Genomic DNA, 22,766 nt, shown 5'->3' with positions numbered 1-22,766 from the left:
CTTGAATGCTGTGTTCATGTACATCTGTGAATGGAGTGAGAACCATTCTACTAAATCAACCAAATTATTGATGTTTTTTACTTTTTAATTTTATAATGTACTATAATGCAGACAAGCAAAATACACAATTGCTGATGAAACTAGAGACAATAAAGAATATTACATAATATAGAGAAGTTTCATATTTTGATATTTCACCATAAATCCTGAAAAAATAAAATATTTTAAACACTAGTATCTATAATAACCCTATGAATGATCACATAGACCTAAATGTTCCAAATTTCATAATAGGACCTTTAAATACTAAGAAAATCCTGTTTGTTTTAGCTATAGCAAACCATAATTTACACATAATAATCATAGCTCTTAGGCCAAGTTATATGTATGACATATATATAATTTATTTGTTTCCCCAAATTCCTGAATAATATGACTATTTAAGTAGAGGACTATATGTTATTGTTATTATTATTATTTGCATTATTCAGATGATTTGTATTTATCCCTGTTGTTAGCCTGGATAAAACTAAACACATGGAAAATATCTGGAGAAAGAAAACATTAAATTTGAATAATAAAAATGAGTTCGCCATTAATTTTTTCAAAAAAGGATTGTTGTTTTCATTAGGTATTCAATTGTAATAACCATTCTCCCTCTATTATTAGTCATATATTAATTGTACAAACATTCATGTTCATAGTACATAGCATTTTATTAAATTTAAATCTTTATATATAAATTTAATTTCAATCTTGCTTTTTCATAAAAATAAATTTGTATATGTAATAGTTTTTTTTAAAATAACTCCTTATTTATAGTCAGATTATGAACACAACATACACGATAACAATTTTTTAAAATATAGAAAGTTATAAAATTGTTCTACAATTAACATTTTCTTTTATACACATTTGTATATATGTATATGTATACATAGATATACAGGTATATATACCTATATATTTATAACATAAATAATACTTTAGTTTTTTAAAGAGTTACCTAATTTAGAGTGAGAGCACGGGTGCACCTGAGCATGGGGGCTCAGGAGGTAGAGGGAGAGGGAAAGGGAGAATTTTAGACTCGCTGCTGAGTGCAGAGCCCACCATGGGGCTCAGAGTGGGGCTCAATATGGGGCTTCATGCAGGTTCCACATGAAACTTGATTCCATGATCCTGAGATCATGACCTGCACCGAAATAAAAAATATAATGCTCAACAGACTGAGCCACCCAGGTGCCCCAATAAACTTTATTTGTTAAAGCTACTTTAGGTTCACAGCAAAATTGACCAGAAAATAGAGATATTTCCCCCTACCCCTTACCCCCTACACAGACACAACCTCCTGCCATCAATGTTCAGCACCAGAATGGTACATTTGAACTAATCAATGAACCTACACTGACAGAGCATTACCATCCAAAGTCCATAGTTTACACAAGGTTCACTCTTAATGTTGCACATTCTATGGATTTTGGCAAATGTAAAATGACATGTACCCACCATTATTGTGTCCTACAGATTAATTTTATTGCCTAGGAGTCCCCTCTTCTCTTTTTTACTGTCTTCATAGTATTTTGTGTTAATTTTTTTTCAAAAACACTCGTTTTTGAACATATTTCTATGTCATTGAAATGTGCAAATATTTAATATCCTAAAATTATATAATATTGTATTTAAGAATTGTTTCTCTTTTTTGTTATACAATATATAGTTTATTCTGATACTGTTAGATATTTAAGTAGTCAATTTCTTCTTTAATTGCTATTATAAATAGTTCCTTTATGAAAATTTTTATCCATTATTTTTTAAAAAAATAGAATTTTCTTACCACACAGTACAGATGTCTACATTTTCCAATTGTTCAGGCTGAAAAATAAATTCATCTATGGTTCCTCGGTTCCTCTCTTTCTTGCCTACCTTACTTCCATTCTTCCATCGAATTCTTTCAACTCTAACCACACTCTACATGCAAATCCAACCATTTTTTTTTTTTTTTTACCACTTCCACAGTTCCATAAGCTATTCTACTCCCAAGTCACCATCTTTTGCTTGTATAAGTGCAATAGTCTATTGCTATGGCCATTATAAACCCTTGTCCCCCTCAAACTATTCACAACATGATTAGAATGATCCTGTTTAAAAACTGAGTTAGATCATGTCATTTTTGTGCTCCATTACTTGGAAGAGCAAAATAGCCCAAACAGCTAAACTGAATAATAATTAGGGAGGAGAAATCGTTACTCGATTTTAAAAGTTACAATCGGGGCACCTGGGTAGCTCAGTCAATTAAGCATCTGGCTTCAGCTCACGTTGTGATTCCGGGGTCTGGGATCGAGTCCCACATCAGGCTCCCTGCTCCATGGGGAGCCTGCTTCTCCCTCTGCCTCTCTGTCTTTCATAAATAAATAAATAAATAAATAAATAAATAAATAAATAATCTTTTTAAAAAAATAAATAAGGGGATCCCTGGGTGGCGCAGTGGTTTGGCGCTTGCCTTTGGCCCAGGGCGCGATCCTGGAGACCCGGGATCGAATCCCACGTCAGGCTCCCGGTGCATGGAGCCTGCTTCTCCCTCTGCCTATGTCTCTGCCTCTCTCTCTGTCTCTCTGTGACTATCATAAATAAATAAAAATTTAAAAAAAAAATTAAAAAAAATAAATAAATAAAACTACAATCAGGTTGCAGTAATCATTTATATTCTGTATACCCCTAGAAAGTAACTGGAAAATGAAACAACAACAAACATTCATCTGCGGTCATGCCAATATAAAATATTATGGAATAAATTTAGCAAAAATGTGAAAGACTTCTAAATTGACAGTGTGATATTTGTTAGAGAATAGGCACATAAATCAGTGGAACAAAATAGAGAGTTCAGAAATATATCCACACAAATACGATCATTTGTATGCAACCACAAAAGACCCTGAAGGGCCAAAGCCACCTTGAAAAAGAAAAGCAAAGCTAGAGGCATCACAATTCCTGACTATAAGTTATATTGCAAGGCTGTAGTGATCAAAATAGTATGGTACTGGGACAAAAATAGACACATAGATCTATAGAGTGCAGTAGAACCCACAACTATATGGTCAATTAATTTTTGACAAAGCAAGAAAGAATATCCAGTGGGAAATAGTGTTTTCAACAAATGGTGTTGGGAAAACTGGACAGCAACATGCAAAAGAATGAAACTGGGACCGCTTTCTTATACCATACACAAAAACAAACTCAAATTGGATGAAAGACCTAAATATAAAACTATAAAATTCCTAGAGAACATAGGCAGTAACCTCTTAGATATCAGCTATAGCAACTTCTTTCTAGATAGGTCTCCTGAGTCAAGGGAAACAAAAGCAAAAATAAACTACTAGGACTTCGTCAAAATGATCATTTGATTTTTGACAAAGGCACAAAATAAGTTCAATAAGGAAAAGATAGTATTTTCAACAACTAGTGTTGAAAATATTGGTAATTCAAATGCAAAAATATGAATCTCAATCTAAATCTCAACCTATACAAAAATTAAGTCAAGATTGATCATAGACCTAAATGCAAAATGTAAAATTAAAAAAAAATTAAAAGAAAGCCTCTTGACCTGGATTTAGGTGACAAGTTCTTAGATGCAGAAAGCATGATTCATCAATGAAAAAAAATATAAATTGACTTTTGTCAAAATAAAAGACTGTTTTAACTATTGGATATTTTATCCTGTTATTCTGCTAAAGTCATTTAGTATTTCCCATAATTGTTTTATAAATTCATTAGGATTTTCTATGTAATCAATCCTGCCCTCTATAAATGGAAATATTTGTACTTTAAAAAAATTTCTTTTTTGTCATTATTATCGGTAGGATCTGCTGAACAATGCTGAACAGAATTGGTAAGAGTGATCATCCTTGCCTATTGTTTTCAATGTTACTGAGAAAGTATTTAATATTACATCATTAAGCAGTTGTAGGCTCTTTTTTGTTTGTTTTTGGTAGATAACCTTTCTCAAGTTGTAATAGATTGCTTTCATTCATACTTTGCTAAGAGCTTATGAATGTTAGTCACAGAGCATTGGATTTTGTCATGATTTATCTGCATATATTGAAGTGATCATTTTTTTATTCCATTATATTGTGAATTAAATTGATGGAACTTACATTCTTGCAGTAAGTGGTATTTGAGTATGATACTTCACACATATTTTTGGATTTGATTTTATAATATTTTCAGGTATGTTTTGTATTTACATTATTGAGAGATATTGGTCAGTTATTTTATTTTATTTTTTGGTAATTTTTTGTCAGGTTTTTGTCTTAACTTATAATGACTTCATAAATTGAGTTGAGAAATGTTTCCTCCTCTATTTACTGAAAGAGTGGAAAGATTGTTGATGTCTTTTTAAATATTTGTGATAAAACTCACCAATGAAATCGTTCTGGCTTGGAATTTTTTGTTACCAGAAAGCTGATAAGAAATTCAATTTTTAATAGCTACATGGCCATTCAGATTTTATATTTCTGCATGTATGTCAGCTTTGTTAAATTGCATTTTTCAAGATAGTTATATATTTTGTTATAAGTTTTAAAATTTGTTGCATGAACTTATTTAGGATAGTTTCTTTTAATATTCCCTAGGATAACTTAATCTTAACATAAAAAATGTGGTAAGATGGGCAGCCCCGGTGGCTCAGCAGTTTAGTGCCGCCTTACGACCAGGGCATGATCCTGGAGTCCCAGGATGGAGTCCCGGGTCGGGCTCCCTGCACGGAGCCTGTTTCTCCGTCTGCCTGTGTCTCTGCCTCTCTCTCTCTCTCTCTCTGTCTTTCATGAGTAAATAAATAAAATCTTCAAAAACATATGGTAAGCACATAACAAAAGAGAAATTATAGGCCAGCATCTGTCATTCTCAGTTATTCAAAAATTATATAACAATAATTAGCAAATCAAATTAAATGATCTATTTAAAGAAATATATGTAAGACCTGGTTGCGTAAACTCCAGGAGAGAAATATGGTTAGTATCAGGAAATCAATCAATGCAATCTAGATATTAACAGATTAAAGAAGAAAAAACTGTCATAATCAAAGAAGCAGGAACTAGAAAATAAAACATAGCATTCAATTGTGATATAAGCATGTAGAAATTGAAAAGAGATTCAACCTGAGAAACACACTGCATAAACATACAGAAACTCAAATTTAATTGTGAAACACTGAATATTTGAATATTCTTGATATGTTTAAAAAGATAAAGATACCCATTAACTTCACATCTATTCATTATTAGAGAAGACCTAACTAGTACATTAGGACAAGAAAAACAAATACATTAACATCGTAAAGATAGAACCAATTTTTTCTTTATGTATTATTATGCAATTTTGTACATGGACAACACAAAACTATCTATATATAGATTATTAAGATTTATAAGATAACTTAGCAAGTTCTTTGAGAAAATAAATATATAATAAATTGTTTTGTAAATGAAGGACTATATATATATATATATATATATGACCTTAGGGTAAGGAAGACCTTAGAAAAAGCAAACTCTATGAGACCTCCAAAAGCAAACTCTATGGAGCATGAGACCTGTATTCAACTGCATATCTGTTTTACAGATTTTGTTGATTGGTAAAAATACCATAACAATGCTAAGAGATTATTTAAAATATGAAGAAAATATTTTCAAAGTCTGTAACTGATATGGATTAATATTAGAGTATACAATGATTGCTTGTAAGTCAGCAAATATTTTCAGAAAAATATAAGAAACCAAAACAAAAATGAGCAAAAGATATGAAAAACCAGTTCACAAAATGTCAAACACAAATATTTATCACATATATGAAGAGCTGGTTATACCTGCCATTAATAATTTGAAAAAAGTAAAAAACTCTAAGAAAATTGCATAATATTTCCACTTGTCAAATATTAGAAAGTTGAGTAATATCTATGCTGGTGATTATGCAGGGGAATACAATGCTCCTAGTAATGTGAATGAATGAAGATATTTTGTAGCATGGTCTGCAGTATTCGGGGAAATGAAATATTTGTATAATATTTAATATTTAATACAGGAATTCAATTCCTGAGCATATACTCCAAACAAATCCTTCCGTTTCCTTCATAAATTTGTGTAGGTAAATTCCTTAAGTGCTTCTGTGTAAACCAAATAATTGGAGTGCCTTACTTATCCACAAGTCGAGGAGAAGAATGATTAAAATGCTGGGTATAGGATTAATGGAAAGATATAAAGACAGATATCAAATAAGAATACAGACAGAATTTTACAAAGTATAAAGTGAAATACAATGATTTTATAGCACAATATCCATCTCCACCCACCTATCACCTTTCTATCCACCTTGCTATCTACCATCAATCTTTATGTACAACTATTTGGTTAATTTAATTAATATTTCATGGAATATTAGAAACTAAATTTTCTTTTTTAGGCCATAACGTTATATATGTATCACTGTGGTTTAATACATTTTTATGTAGTATTTATTTTTCTGTATATTTGATCTATAAAAAGAACTGTGTTCAATACTCCTAAGACTTCAGTCTGATCAACTTTCTCCTGTATTTCAATTTCCCATGTTACGTTAGTCAGCTTATGTGTTCATGAAATTGTGTATTCATTTTGGAAATAAACCTTTATTCATAAAAACTTATAACATTCTCATTCTTTTTAAATGACCTTCTGGAATTAATTTTGGGGGTATTGGTGTTTGCCCTTATTTTCTTGCTTCCTTTCTTTTTTCTTTTTCCTTTTCTTTTACTTCTTTACCAACTGTTTCTTACCTCTCCTTCTCCCTCATTCCTTCCTTCTATCCTCCTTATCTCCTCTTTCCTTTCCTTCTTGCTATTTTTCTCCCTTTTTGGTTGGAAAGAAGATCTAATCTCAGAATTTTGCTTGTCCGTTTATTTTAATATTTTTTCACCTCATTTTGTTTAACTACTGTGAGCAGATAGAGTTGGTTTGTATTTTTTAGCCCATCTGAATGTGGTTGATTTTTAATTTTGGATTTTTTTTTATCTCATTTACACTTACTGTGATAGTTGGTATGGTTTTTATTTGATTCTTATCTCTGAGATGAAAAGAATCTTAATAACTGCAAACACAAACAAAATGCAGAATACTGTTTTTAGTTAAGTTTTCAAAACTTATTTAATTCTATGTTTTGCATTTTAAGTTCATTTCTTTCTTGACTATTCTCTCTGCCATGTATTTCTTGCTTTAAGTATAATTTAGACAATTAGACTGTTCATATGACAATTAGTGTATTTACTTTTAAATTCCCATCACAAATCTTCGACGTAATATTCAGTCTTGTAACTTTATTGAGATCACTTATTCTTTACATTTTAAAAATGCTTTCAAATTCATTACAAGGTTTTTTTTTAATACAATGACTACTCCATATTTGATTTTCTTATATAAGCGTCATTTAAAAAGATATAATTTAAAGTAATACTTTTTTCATTCATGGCCTGAGAATGGGGAGAAACATGTTTTAGGCATGACATGTTTTCAGGATATCATCATTTTATTCATATATTTGTTCTACTTGCCCAATTATTGACAGCATTATTTATTGATAAGAAAGGGTAGTTTCCCCCCAACGAGTAAGTTATTATTACTAGAAGAAAGAGGAAGATTGCTAAATAGGCTAAAAAGCAGATATCTCCTACATATATTGCATTGTTTGATCCCCAGTTACTGCCTATAAGGTAAACACTCATTAAAAATGTACTCAGTGGACACATTCTTTAAGAATTTTATCACATTTCAACAATCACTGACTTTCATTACCATAAATTTCAGAAAAAGTAGTATGATTTCCAATGAAATTGGAATCATAATAGATGTGTCTGTGTGGCACCTTGGAAAAGCTTTATGTTCCATTTGTGTTTGTTTTAGTAGTTGCTATTAATGGTGATTATAATCTATTTTCCAGGAAGGAAATAAGGAAGTCAAGTAAAATTCAAGTCCTCCAAACTCTTATAATTTATAAAAACTGGACAAAAGAGGAGACACAGAATGAAAGTCACAGTTAATAGGTAAAAATGATCATTATTATTGAAGTTTGTACAAAGAAAATATAATGTAATCCTAACTTCTCCAATTATTTTTTTCTTGGAGTTATGTAGAAGGGTTAGAAAAGACTGAACCCTAATTGTTTTAAACACCTGTTTTTCTTGTCATATGATCCTCCAAAAAAAGGGCCATTAGATTAAAAAATATTAAGGTGGTTTTCTTCAAATGAATTATTTCCTTTGCTTAAGGTACCATGAACATAGCCTATTTTGATTGTAAAACCTTTGGTATATAAGAATTTTAACAGTTCTGAAACAAACAAAAAAGTTTCACTTATTCCAGAAACCCTGATGGGTTTTAAACTGTGTAGCTCATTTCTTTGTTCTATTTAACAAAAGAAACTTCTTTGGCTTTCTGACTGCACGGTTCTGGTTTGTGCCAGGTTACTACTGCCTTTTACAAGACAGAAAAACGTTCAGCACTTCTGACTCTGAGGGCTTATTCAAAGACCAGAGCCTTGAAAAGCATTGAGATGGCCTTAGAGCTAAATTTACATTATTTTTATGGTTTTGAGATTTATATTTTCAGTACTTCAGCATTTACAACATTTGATAAAGGACAGTATTAGTTGTAGAGAAAGGGAGCTTTAGAATATTTTCTATACCGTATGAATTACTTAGCTACTCATCAGTGTCTTCCATATTCTTGGCCACTTACAGCATGAAGAGATTTCCACTAAGCCAATAAAAAAGCCAAATACTTTGAGAGTAAATAAAAGACACAGTTGAAATTCCAACATTTTGTTTTATTGGCCAAGAATGTAAGGAGAACTGGAAAAGATAAATCCCTCCCTCCCTTCCTCTTTTTCCCTTCCTTCCTTCCTCCTTTTCTTCCTTTTTCTCCTTTTTCTTTCTTTCTTTCTTTCTTTTCTTTCTTTCTTTCTTTCTTTCTTTCTTTCTTTCTTTCTTTCTTTCTTTCTCTTTCTTTCTTTCTTTCTTTCTTTCTTTCTTTCTCTTTCTTTCTTCTTTCTTTTCTTTCTTTTTCCTTTACTTTCTTTCCTTTTTCTCTTCTCTTTCAATGTCCTCCTTTTTTTCCTTCTTTCCTTTCCTTTCTTCCTTTGCTACTTTTTAATTAAATTACAAAGAATTGGGTACGAGCCATAAGAAATGAAGTTGATTGATGTCTGTTGTTTAAAATAGCAATATAACTATACCCTCTATGTGTAATAAAATATACAATCTAACACATTACATAATATATTCTAATATATGTAGTAGAGTTAATTCCATTTTGAGGAATTTAGGTTTTTTGTACTATAAAGAATATTAAGTAACTTATACAGAAATCTTTGACAAGTTTGTTTCCTTCAATTAAATTTTATAAAGTAATATACTAAGATAAAAAGTATGAATAACAAAAATGTGAACAAATTTTAAAAGATGTTTATTGCTGTTACAGAAAAACTATTGATTTATAATACTTATTTTGAACTGCCTTTATGATACTGCAATCATTTCAAGTAGTTTTCTTTTCAGTTGTTTCTCTTATTGAAATGCCCAGTATCCTCCCCAACTTGGATTCCTGACACTGACAGCGAAGCTTATAACTCTGCATGCATGAGATAGGCTGATTCTATTCTGGGGAATTTGAGTAGCCAAAGAGAAAATTCTAAAGTCATCCACATCCAACTTTCCTTAAAGATATAGTCCTGCCAGCTGACCTATGGTCAAGCTCCCAGTTGACAATGACCATTCACCAATGCAGAGCTTTGAGTCAGCTTTTAGGTATTCCATATTTCAATGTAAAAGGCCAAGAATCATTAGACACAAAAATCATAGACCAAAGAGACATACATTCCAAAAACCAAATGGCCGGTGTATCAAAAAGGGAGATCAGAGAAAGTAAAATGAATACAATTATCAAAGAAATGATTCAGAACTTCATATCATAGAAGGACATGAGTTTCTGTATTTAAAAATAAATATTAAATGGGAAAAATCGATCCACATTAAAGCCTATCATTATGATATATCAAAACACTGATGTAAATGGGACAATTGCAAAAGGTTATTAAAAAAACAAGTAAACAAGGAAAAGTTCACATACAAAGAATCAAAAGTTCAAATGTTCATGGATTTCTCTACTGTGATACCAGAAACTAAAAGACAATGGAGCATGACATTTAAATATTGAGAGGAAAGGACACTTGGCCTAGAATTTTATACATAATTAATTATGTATAAAGTAGACAAGGATATTTTTAGATATTGGAATTTACCACTTATATAACTTTTCTCAGGCACTGAAGGAGTGGGTAAACCAAGAAGAAAGAAATAATAGGATTCAGGAAATAATGGTTTTCACTCATGAAAAAGATATAGCCCTAGGATCATGGCAAAAGGGGTGGTCAGAGTGAGAGCTGTGCTCCAGACATAAAAAGCAGGTCAAAAAATTCCAAGGGATCTGTGTTCAAGATGAGGGGATTGATAGCTGCTGTGAGGTATTTGAACATATTGAGAAAATGTAGACAACTTGGGGAAGATTGGGGCTGAATTAGTGGGAAATAGCACAAAGGTATAAATAAGGTAAATATTTTCTTCAATGTAAACAAAATATTGTCCCTCCAAAAAAGCAATCTCCACCTGGTACATAGTTCACGCAGGAATACTGTTCACATAATAACAATAATCTAAGCATTGAATATTGATTCAACTAAAACTATCATATAAAAAGTTGAGAGGATGAGTAAACTTAGATATATTTCAAGGAGAAATAGTTTTGGAAATATATAACTTGTTTATGTTTGGGGGTGAATGATGTTTGGCAGATGACTAAATTCTCATCTTCTGTACTAGAAAATCAATTAATAACTTCTAAAAGTAAAGAGATTTAAGAATTAGATGTAATGAATTTAACCAGGTCAAAGAGTTGAAAGCTGTTGCTTCTGGGGAATGGAAACAGAGAAAGGGATGGAAAAGATGATTATTTCATAATAAGTCTTATAGAACTCTTTAATATTTTAATCCATATGAAGGAACTTCTCTGCTGAAATTAGTGACTTTTTAAAAATCACCAAAATTCTGAATTTTATATAGGGCAAAACTGTGGTAAGATGTTTACTGCCCAGATAATACACACAGAAGCAAAACAAAAGAAAAAAAAACATGAAATTAAATTATAAAATAAAGAGTTTGTTCCACAAAATTACTGTGCTTAATACTAGCTGCTAAGTTGTATCGACCCCATTAAACTGGATGTCTTACCAAGCAGTCATATGTTTTTGAATAATTAATTATTGCTTACTGCGATGATACATCATTAGCATAAGATAATGGCATTTTCAGATAGCCAAAGTCTCCTTAGGCAGACAGGGTCTTTGGCAAATAAATACTGTGTGTATGTAGACTCCAGAACAAAATAGAATTATGAATATTTTTAGGGAAACTTACAGATCGCAAGAATTGGATAGCAGGTGCTTTTGTTTCAACTTAAAGTAACAGTTTGTTAATGACACATCCCATAATCAGATTTTCTATCCGTGGATTTATTGGCTGAAATAGTTATTAATATGACAAATTTATTAGCCTGCAATGAAGAATGCCAACATTGAAGCACAGATGGTCTCCTCCAACAAGTGACAATTTGAAGCATCAGATTTATCATGAAACACATGAAACTGTTTAGAACTATGGTATTCTGGCCTATGAAGAAAAGGAACAATAGGAATAGCAGCAATTAATTAGCAATAGTAGCTTTATAGTTTAGTCCACATTTTAGGAAATCTTTGATAATGAACTTTAAAAAAACCTTTCAAAAAAGACTTTTTAAAAATGCCATGTCAAGAATTTTACATCTTTATTGAACTGCAAACTAAAGCAGTTGTCATGGTTTGTGCATTTGAATTATCTTATTTTTTTTTGCTGAAATTTAGCAGTGTGTGTGTGTGTGTGCGTGTGTGCTACAACAAAGCTCATTTCTGAACACCCATCTAAGAAAATGCCAGCAGGAAAGTCTACCAGCACCTGCAGGAAATAGCAAAAAGAGCATTGTGGGTGATCCACCTTGTGGGGGTTGGTTGTTGGTGATAAAAATCAATTACATTCTTTATAAATACATGGGGGCTAGGGTGGGGTGAATGCATGATGGCAAGTAAAACACTACATTAGTGTCTTTAAATATAAATGATCCATTGAGTAAGCAGTACCAGCCACGACCCAGTTGTGGGACACAACTGAAAGCTAAAATAAAAGGTTGAATCCATAAATGATAACCCTGGGAAAAATGATGACAACTAACTTAAGTGAAATTGTGCCAGAACTAGCCCCTTCATAAGCTGTTGTTTATTCTTTTCTGTTGCCCATGTTAATTGCCAGAAATCCGTTCCATGGTAGACTTGGACCTCAATAGTACTTGCAAAACTGGTTTAAGACATGTCAGGTTTTAGTGTCAGTAGGAGAGGAACTGCTGTTCTAGCAGAAAGGGTTTACTTCTGTGGGTTACACTTGATTTCCAATCTTATTCCAATATTATTCTACCTTAGTGAAGGAATTCAAAGGAGAATCCAAAAGAGAAGATAGTTTTGTACATCAACCACAGAAAACAGTCCCCGTGAAGTAGGAAAGCAAAAATCTGCAGTTTGATCTTGTGTGAACGAGTATGCTGATGGCCTACATGAAAAGAAGTGGCCTAAATCCTGTGTGATGAAAACACTGTTCATATATTTTAAGTTGAGTAATTGCTAGCATTTAATGAATATCTGGCTGTCTGTGTATCTATGTATCTGTCATCTATCTATATGTATCTATGTATCTATCATCTATAGATATATGAGCCTCTGATCTTTAAAAACAGTACAACATTGTGTCCATTTTGAAGGTAGGGTAATGAAATGAAGAATTTGTGCTTTGAAAATATCCTTGTGAAAAAAAAAAGAAAATATCCTTGTGGCTGCTCTCAAATTAGAAAAAGAAAGGAGGAGAGAGAGAGAGAGAGAGAGAGTGCCAGAAAAAAAGGCTCTGACTATATCCAGATAAAGCATGCTGGGTCTTGGGGAAGAGACATGCAGAGGGGAAGGAAAGTGGACATACAGTCTATATTTCAGAAATAGAAGTACATTTAGGTTTTTATAATATAAATGACTATTACATAACATATACATATGTAATATATATTTATACATGTAACAAATACATATGTAAATATATTTTAATGTATATTAATTATATATTATATAATTATATAAATATATTAAGTTGAAAACTTTCTCTCTTACTCCCATGGTTCAAAATTCCTGCTGCTTTGTTATCCTGAGCATTGCAGGTGCTAGGATTTTTTGTAATACCGGAATGATAGAAATATCCAAAAGACTGGTGGTAGTGGTGCTCTAATTGTTTATTTTATGACATATGCTGCTTATAAGTTGCCTTGCTTAGGAAACAACAAGTGTTGGTGAGGATGTGGAGAAAAGGAACCTTTTTGCGCTGCTGGTAGGAATGCCAACTGGTAGAGCCACTGTAGAAAACAACATGGAGCTTTCTCAAAAAGTTAAAAAACATAAAGCTACCTTATGATCCAGCAATTGCACTATTGGATATTTACCCAGAGAATAGAAAAACACTAATTCAAAAAAATAATAATAATAAAAAAAATAAAAAAAAAACACTAATTCAAAGGGATACATGTACCCTTGTGTTTCTAGCAGCTTTATTTATAATAGCCAAAATATGGAAGCAGCTCAAGTGGTGTCCATTGATAGATGAATGGATAAAGAAGATGTGATATATATAGAATGTAATGTATAATGGAATATTATATATTATTTTATAATATATGATATTATTTTATAATATATAATAATGGAATATTATTCAGCCATAAAAATGAATGACATCTTGCCATTTGCAATGACATGGATGGCGCTTGAGGGAACAATGCTAAGTGAAATAAGTCAGTTAGAGAAAGACAAATACCATTTGATTTCACTTATATGTGGAATTTAAAAAACTAAACAAATGAATAAAAGAAAAAAAGAAAGAGGCCAACTAAGAAACAGATTCTTAACTAAAGAGAACAAACAGATGGTTCCCGGAGGGGAGGTGGGTGGCAGGAATGGGAGAAGTAGGTGATGGGGTGTAAGAAGGGCACCGGCGATGAGCACCACGTAAGGTAGGAATTGTGAAATCACTAAGCATACACCTAAACTAATGTAACATCACATATTAACTGGAATGAAATTAAAAAAACATAAATAAGTTGCCTTGCTTAGTAAAATTCTTAGTTTTTCTGTATATGCCGACACAGTTTTACAAAAGGTATTTGTCTTTATAAGTCCTTCACAATTGTACTTGTCCATTTTATGTTGAGGCTATAATAACTTTCAATTATATTTGGCAGTTTAATAGAAGTTTAAATTGGAGCTATATTTTTTAACTCTGTATTGCAGTTTAAGTCAAATAAGCTGAAATGTAGTGTTTAATTAGATTAACTTTTTCATTAAGTTTTTCATTTTAATTCCAGTATAGTTAACATACAGTGCTCTGTTGGTTTCAGGCGTACAATATAGTGACTCGACAATTCTTCACATTACTCAGTACTCATCATGAGAAGTGGTTTCAAAATATGTACACGTCTGTGAGATTATTACGGATATCCAGGTAGTAAACATTTTCATCATCCCCCAAAGTCTCCTTGTGTCCCTTTATAATCTATCCCTCCCACCACCCCCATCCTCATGCAACCAGTAAATTTACCTATTATAGCTCAGTTTACATTTTTAGAACTTTATGTTAATGCACTTACTATTTAATTTATTTTTTTGCCTGGCTTCTTTGCTTCACCACAATTATTTTGAGATTCTTCTATGTTGTTATATATAATATCTGTTTATTTTACTGAGTAAAATTCAGCAAATATGCCCGAATTTGTTTATTCCCTTATCTGTTGATGAACCTATGGATTGTTTCCAGTTTGGAACTATGACAAAGTTTCAGTGAATATTCATATGCAAGTTTTTGCACAGATGTGTTTTCAATTTGCAGTCAATGCTGAGAAATAGTATGACTAAGTCCCCTTGTAGGTGGATGTTCAACTTTGTTAAGAAATGATCAAGCTGTTTTCCAAAGTGGTTATACCATTTTACATTCTTATCAGCATTTTATGAGATTTCTAGCTGCTCTGTTTCCTCACTGAGATTATTTTGATCAACTCTCATGCTTATGTAATGGTGTCTCATTTTAACTTCAATTTGCATTTCTCTGGTGAATAATAATGTAAAATATCTTTTCATGTACATATTGAGTATTCATATATGTTCTTTTGTGTTAATTCTCATCAGATTGCTTTCTTATTATTGGGTTATAAGAATTTGTAATACTCTTTATACAAAATTTTTGTCTTATGTGTATTTTGAATGCTTTCCCTCAGTCTGTGGTTTGTTGTTTTATTTTTTATTTATTTGTTTATTTAGTTTTTAAAAGATTATTTTTTCATGAGCAACACAGAGAGAGGCAGAGACATAGGCAGAGGGAGAAGCAGGCTCCCTGTGGAGAGCCCAATGTGGAACTTGATCCCAGAACCAAAGGATCATGACCTGAGTTGAAGGCAGAAGCTCAACCACTGACCCAACCAGGTGCCTCTGTTGTTTCATTTTTTAAATGACATTTACCAGAGGACGAAGTTTATTATAATGATGAGGTCCAGTTATTAATTTTCTCAAGTTTGGTTCAAATTTTCTTTTTTTTTTTTTTTTTTTTTTTTTTTTTTTTTTTTTTTTTTTTTAAATTTTTATTTATTTATGATAGTCACAGAGAGAGAGAGAGAGAGGCAGAGACACAGGCAGAGGGAGAAGCAGGCTCCATGCACCAGGAGCCCGACGTGGGATTCGATCCCGGGTCTCCAGGATCGCGCCCTGGGCCAAAGGCAGGCGCCAAACCGCTGCGCCACCCAGGGATCCCATGGTTCAAATTTTCTATGTTCAGTTGTAAGACAACTTTGATTTTGCCAAAGTCGCAAAGATTTTCTCCTATGCTTTTTTTCTAGGTATTTTATTATTTTAGGTCTTATATTTAGGTCCATAATCCATTTTCAGGCAATTTTGTGTTTGATGTGAGGTCTGTATTCACTCTTATGCGTGGATATCCAGTTATTGCAGCATAATTTGTAGAAAAGACTTTCTTCTCTCCATTGAATTGCCTTGTTACTTTCATGAAAAATCAATTGGGCATATTAAGTAGGCCCGTATCTGGAGTATTCTATTCCATTGATCTATATTTCTATGTGTTTCTTGTTCTGTTTTTGAAATACTAGGTTGTCTTGATTACTTTAGCTTTATAATAAGACCTAAAATCAAGTAGGGTTGGTTCTTATACTTTGTCATTATTCTCTAATTGCTTCTGTTAATTTGGGACTTTGGCATTTCCAAGCAACTTTTTTAAAAAAATATTCTTTTAGGATTTATTTATTTATTTCAATGAAAGAGAGAGAGAGAGAAAGAGAGAGTGAGAGAGCAGTGGGGATAGGCATAGGAGGAGGGAGAGAGAAACTCAAGCAGACTCCCCACTGAGCATGGAACCTGATGTCGGGCTCAATTTCACAGTCCTGAGGTCAGACCTGAGCTAAAACCAAGAATCCAAGATTTAGCTGACTGTGCAACCCAGGAACCCCTGAAACAAATTTTGAAATTGATTTGTCAAATTATAAAAAAAAGAGATGTGGAATTTTTATTGGAATTGCCTTGAATCTATAGACCAATTATCATGTATTTAAACCCAGGGACATGGTATAAATCTTTTTTAATTTCCCTCAGCATTTTTTTTTTGGTAGTATTTTGTGTAGATGTCTTGAACATCTTTTAGTGGTATTTTATAATTTTTGATGCTACTGTAAATGGATTTTAAATTTTCATTTTCCACTAATTTTCTACTGGAATGTAAGAATAAATTATTTTAAGATGAATTTTGTGTCATATATCTTTGCTAAATTCATATATCAGTTTTAGTAGTTATTTTGTACATTCTCTGGTATTTTCTTTATAAAACATATCTACTAATATGTGGAATTTCACTTGTTCATTTTATATATTCATGACTTTTATTTTTTTCTCCTAGTTGTTACACTGCAATGGCTAGGCCATTCTGTGAAATAATGAGTTGAAGTGGTAAAAGTAAGCATCCTTACTTTATTCCCAATCTCATGAGAAACCAATCTAGTTTTCACCAGTAAGTATACTTTTAAAGAAGCATTTATCAATTTAGGGAAATTCCTTACTATTCCTATTTTGCTGAGAGTTTTTATTGTTAAAGGATATTGAATTCTGTAAAAATTCTGTAATTTTTCTCCCTTCTTGAGTTAATATGTAAATTACATTGACTGATTTCAGGGTGTTAAGCCAACTTTCTATTCTAGGAATAAAAGATATTTATTTGATCATGATGTATTGTCACTTTTTCTATGTTGCTTTATTCAATTCAATTTACTAACATTATTAGGAACTTTTAATTTGTATTCATGAAGGGTATTCTATAATTTTTTTCCTACATTTTCTCAGGTTTGGGATTTGGTTTATGCTGGAATCATAAGATGAATTGGGCAATGAAACAGTCTCCCTTATTTTCTGCTAATTTTCCCGCTCTATTATGTTATTTGCATTATCTGACGAATGAGAAGTTATTTAATTGATCTTAAATAAGCCCCCTTACAAGAGAACAATCTGAAAAAAATTATCTATAGTCACTCTCTCCAATATTTTCTCTCCCATTCTCTGTTGAAACTATTCAGATCTGGCTTTGTCTTCTTTGTACCAAACCTGTTCTTATTGAAGTCATCAAAGACTCCCATGTTGCTAAATCTATTAGTCTTTTTTTCAGCCTTTATTTTTATTGAACTAAGGCAATATTTTAAATAATTGATCCTTCTCTCTAAAGTCTCTCTTCACCTGGCTTCCAAGACAACACACTAATATGATTAATCTCCAACCTCTCTTGTGATTTCTTATGAGTATCCTTTGCAGTTTCTTCCTTAGCTTTCTCTCCCTTCTGAAAATGGAGTAGCCTAGGACTTTTCCTTGATCTTCTTGTCTTTACCATTCATACTCCCAATCCAAGGGATTGCATCCAGTCTCAAGGCCTTAAATACCCAGAATATGCACAGGACTCTGAAATTATTATCTCTGTCCTAGACTACTCTTCTGAACTTCACACTCATATTCTACTGAAAGTCTCCACTTAGATACTTAAGAAGTATCACTTCATCTCCCTACTTTTTTCATCATACTCCTTTTTCTGGTGATACATTCAATCTTGAGAAGGCAGTAAAAAGAAGAAAAAAGGTGGGCACTTGGGTGGCTCGGTAGTTGAGCATCTGCCTTTAGCTCAGGTCATGATCCTGGGGTCCTGGGACGAAGTCCTGCATCAGGTTCCATACAGGAAGCCTGCTTTTCCCTCTGCCTATGTGTCTGCCTCTCTCTGTGTGTCTCTCATGAATAAATAAATAAAATTTTTAAAAAACAAAAGAAGAAAAAGAGGCAAAGGTATGACATATGGAAAACAAAAACCAAGATGCTTGATTTAAATCTAACCATATTAAAAAATTAAATTGTCAGTTGTCTAAATATACCAATTAAAAGGCAAAGATAGTTAGATTGGACAAAGATATAAGAACTATCCGCTGAGTAAAGGAATGTACTTTTAATATAAATATGCAAAAAAGTTAAAAGTAGAAGAAAACCAATATACTATGATAATACTTATCAAAATAAATCAGAGAGGCTATATTACTATTGGATAAACTAGATTTCGGAGCCAAAAATAAGCAAAAACTGAGAGAATTTCTTGGAGAAATTGATAAACTTACAGTTAGTTGGAGATTTCAACCTCTCTCTCTCTCTCTCTCTCTGTCTCTCAATAACCCCTGGAAATAGATAATTGATAAGGGTATAGAAAACCTGAACACTACAACCAACTCATTTGAGGTAATTGGTATATTTATAAAACATAAAGTGCAAAATAGCAAAATAACATTTTAATACATTAACAAAAAGTAAGAATACATTAACATTTTAAAAGATAGACTATATTCTGTGCCATAAATAAAACAAATATCAAACAATATACAAGGATCTAAGTCATAGAATATCTTTTATCTGACTATTGTGCAAATAATTTAGAAATCAATCGAAGAAAGCTATCTGGAAAGTAGCCAAATATTTGGAAATGAAAGAACACATTTCTAAATAACCCATAGTTAAATGAAGAAATAGAAGGGGAAATTAGAGAGAATTTTGAGATGAATAGAAATGAGATCATATCAAAATTTATGGGATGGTGCTAAAGCAGTACTTACAAAGAAATTTATAGCACTGAATGTCTATATTAGAAAACAGGACAGGTTTCAAGTTAATTACTTCAGTTTTAACTTTAAGTAACTAACAAGTACTAAGTAGCTAGAGAAAGAATAGAAAACTAAATACTAAGTGGCTAGGAAAAAACAAAGAGAAAATTAAATACTAAGTAAAAGGAGGAAATAAAAAATAAATATCAGAGTGAAAGTCAATAAAATAGAAAACAGAAAACAATAGAGAAAATCAATGAAAAATGTCTGGTATTTTGAGATCAGCAATATTGAGAAAGCCTTTGAATTAACAGAGTGAATAAGAAAAAAGAGAGAGAACTCAGGTTTACCAACATCAGGAATTAAAGACACAGCATCACTACAAATATTAAAGATAATTAGGAAATTTATAAACAACTTTCTGCCAATAAACTTGATGCCTTACATGAAATGGAAAAAGTTCTTGAAAGAAATAAACTATTAAAGCTTATTCAAGAAGAAATAAAAACGCTAGTCCTATATCTATGAAAGATATTGAATTTGTAGTTAAAATATGTTCCTGTGAAGAAAATTACAGGTCCAGATGGCTTCCCTAGGGAATTCTAACAAATATTTGTGGAAAAAAATAATGTCACTTCTCCAGAAACACTTCAGAAAAAGAAAAAGAACATTTTTTCCACTTATTCTATGAATCCAGCATTAACCCAATACTAAAACTACACATAGATATTGAAATAAAACTACAGACTAATATCGCTCATGAACATACGTATAAAAATTCTAAACTAAATTCTAGCAAAGTGAATCTAGCCATACATGAAAAGACTAATATGTCAACATCAAGTAGTGTGTATCTCAGAAATGCAAGACTAGTATAACATTCAAAAAACCTATTCTTTGACTACATATGAGTCTAAAATGTTCCCATATATGCCAGGGTCTGTCTTTGAGCTTTCTTTTTTTATCGTTTTATTTGTTGTTAATATTGCATCAATATCATCCTTTCTTATGGCTTTAAATATGTTATAAGTATTATATCTGAGAAGACAGGTAATGTCTTATTCCTCATTTATAAGGTTGGATCAGTTTCCCCAGACCTTTATATACCCATGAAATTTTAGAGTAAGCTTTTTGGGTTACTCAAAAATATCCAACTGGAGGGGCACCTGGGTGGCTCAGTGGTTGAGCATCTGCCTTTGGCTCAGGTCATGATCCAGGAATCCTGGGATTAAGTCCTGCATCAGGCTCCCTGCAGGGAGCCTGCTTCTCCCTCTGTCTGTGTCTGCCTCTCTCTCTGTCTCTCATGAATAAATAAATGAAATACTTTTTTAAAAAAGTTAAAAACTAATCCAACTGGAATTTTTTTAAAATGTTTTATTTTATTTATTCATTAGAGGAGCAGAGATAGAGAGAGAGAGGCAGAGACAGGCAGAGGAAGAAGCAGGCTCCATGCAGCGAGCCCAACTGCAGGACTCCATCCCAGGTCTCCAGGATCAAGCCCTGGGCTGAAGGTGGCGCTAAACTGCTGCTGGGCCACCAATGCTGCCCTCCAACTGGAATTTTAATTGATTTTTAAAATAATATAGAATCATCTGTTGTATTATATTGAATGTTCCTTCATTTATTCAGATAAACATCTATGATCTTGTTATGGCCTGAATGTTTGTGGCCCCCTCCAAATTAATGTTGAAAATCTGACCCATAATGTGATAATATTTGGAGGTGAAGTCTTTAGGAGGGAATTAGAGTTATTTATTTATTTATTTATTTAATTGGATTTAAATGAGTAATGAGGTTGGGCCCCCATGATATGATAAGTGTCCTTATAAGGAAAGGAAGAGAGACCAAGCTTTCTTTCCTCCTGCCATGTAAATGTACACGAAGACAGTCCGTCTTCTGCAAGACACTTTACTAAGAACTGAATTTGCCAGCACGTTGACATTAGACTTCCCAGCCTCCAGAACTCTGAGAAATACATATCTGTTGTTTAAGCCACTAGTCAATGGTATTTTGTTATTATACTTGGAACTTACTAGTCATTTATTATAATTTTATTGTTTCCTTTAAAGAGAGTAATTATATTCTTGCTTTCATTACTTCTTAGATTTTTTATGATTATCTTGTTATGACTAGTATCGTGTGTGTGTGCTTATTTATTTATTTTGTGTGTGTGTTTAAATCCCGACCCCAGGATCATGACCTGAGCCAAGGCAGATAGATGCTCAACCACTGGGCCACCCCGGTGCCCTTGGGTCATATTTTATGGGATCGTTGCTGATTTAAATACATGCTTTTAATTTTGTAGGTGGTGGTTGTTTTTTTAGTTGGTAAACCTGTTAGACTTTTTATAGTTACTGATTTTTTTTTAAAGGTAGATGTTCATATCTTGATAGTTTGTGTATTCTCTCCCAAATCATATACCTCATTACTTTTCATTTCCTTATCACGTTGGCCAAGACTACCAGAGTAAATCAATCATCAAAAGTAGTGGGCATAAAGACAATAGGCATCTTTGTCTTACTGTCCATCTCAAGTTGAATGCATCCATATTCTAGTTTTCCCATTGAAGTTCCTCCGTTGGTGTAGATTTTGGTGTATCACATATTGATAGACAGCTCCTAAAATGGCCCCTGATGATCCCTGCTTTCTGGTATTAATGGTTTTTGTAGAAACCTCAGGTCTTTCCCTGAGGGTGGAGTAAGCTTATTTATTCACTTCAGATGACTTGGATATGGCACAGTGATAGGATGCCACTTCCAAGATTAGGAGAAATCAAGTTACCATCTCATGAAGCAGCCTTGTGGAAAGGCCCAATAAATAAGCTGGACGTAGATTTTCTGTGGTCAGTTACGTGGATGGGCTTGGAAGCAAGTTCTGCTGAGGCCTGTGAGTGGGTTTGGAAGTGGATCCTCCTTCAGTGAAACTTTGAGATGATTATGGCACTGGTCCACATCTTGATAGCAGCCTTACGAGAGGCTGAGAGAACCACCCAGCTTATCTGTATCCACTTGACTGATGCAGAGAAAATAGAAGATAATAAATACTAGTTGTTTTAGTTTGCCAAGTTTTGGGGTACTATGTTATATAGTAATAAATAACTAACACATCTGTTTCCCTACTGTTTAAGAGAATTCCTTGCTTTTTCTAGTTTGCGAAAGGTTTTTGAATCATTATTTAAGAAAACCATATTTTCTTAATAATAATGTGATAGAATGTATAATTGGGATGTTGAAAAACCCTTGCGTTTCTGTAACATACTTTGCTTAATCATGATATATTTTCTTGGACTTTGAGTTAGCTAATATTTTTTTAGGAATTTTGTTTGCATGTTTATAAATGAAATGGCCTCATGATTTTGCTCATTTGCATTGTCTTAGCATTACAATAGCCTCTTCTTTT

This window comes from Vulpes lagopus, chromosome 11, assembly GCF_018345385.1.
Source record: "Vulpes lagopus strain Blue_001 chromosome 11, ASM1834538v1, whole genome shotgun sequence".
Lineage (NCBI taxonomy): Eukaryota > Metazoa > Chordata > Mammalia > Carnivora > Canidae > Vulpes > Vulpes lagopus.
Note: the sequence above shows the minus strand (reverse complement) of the source record.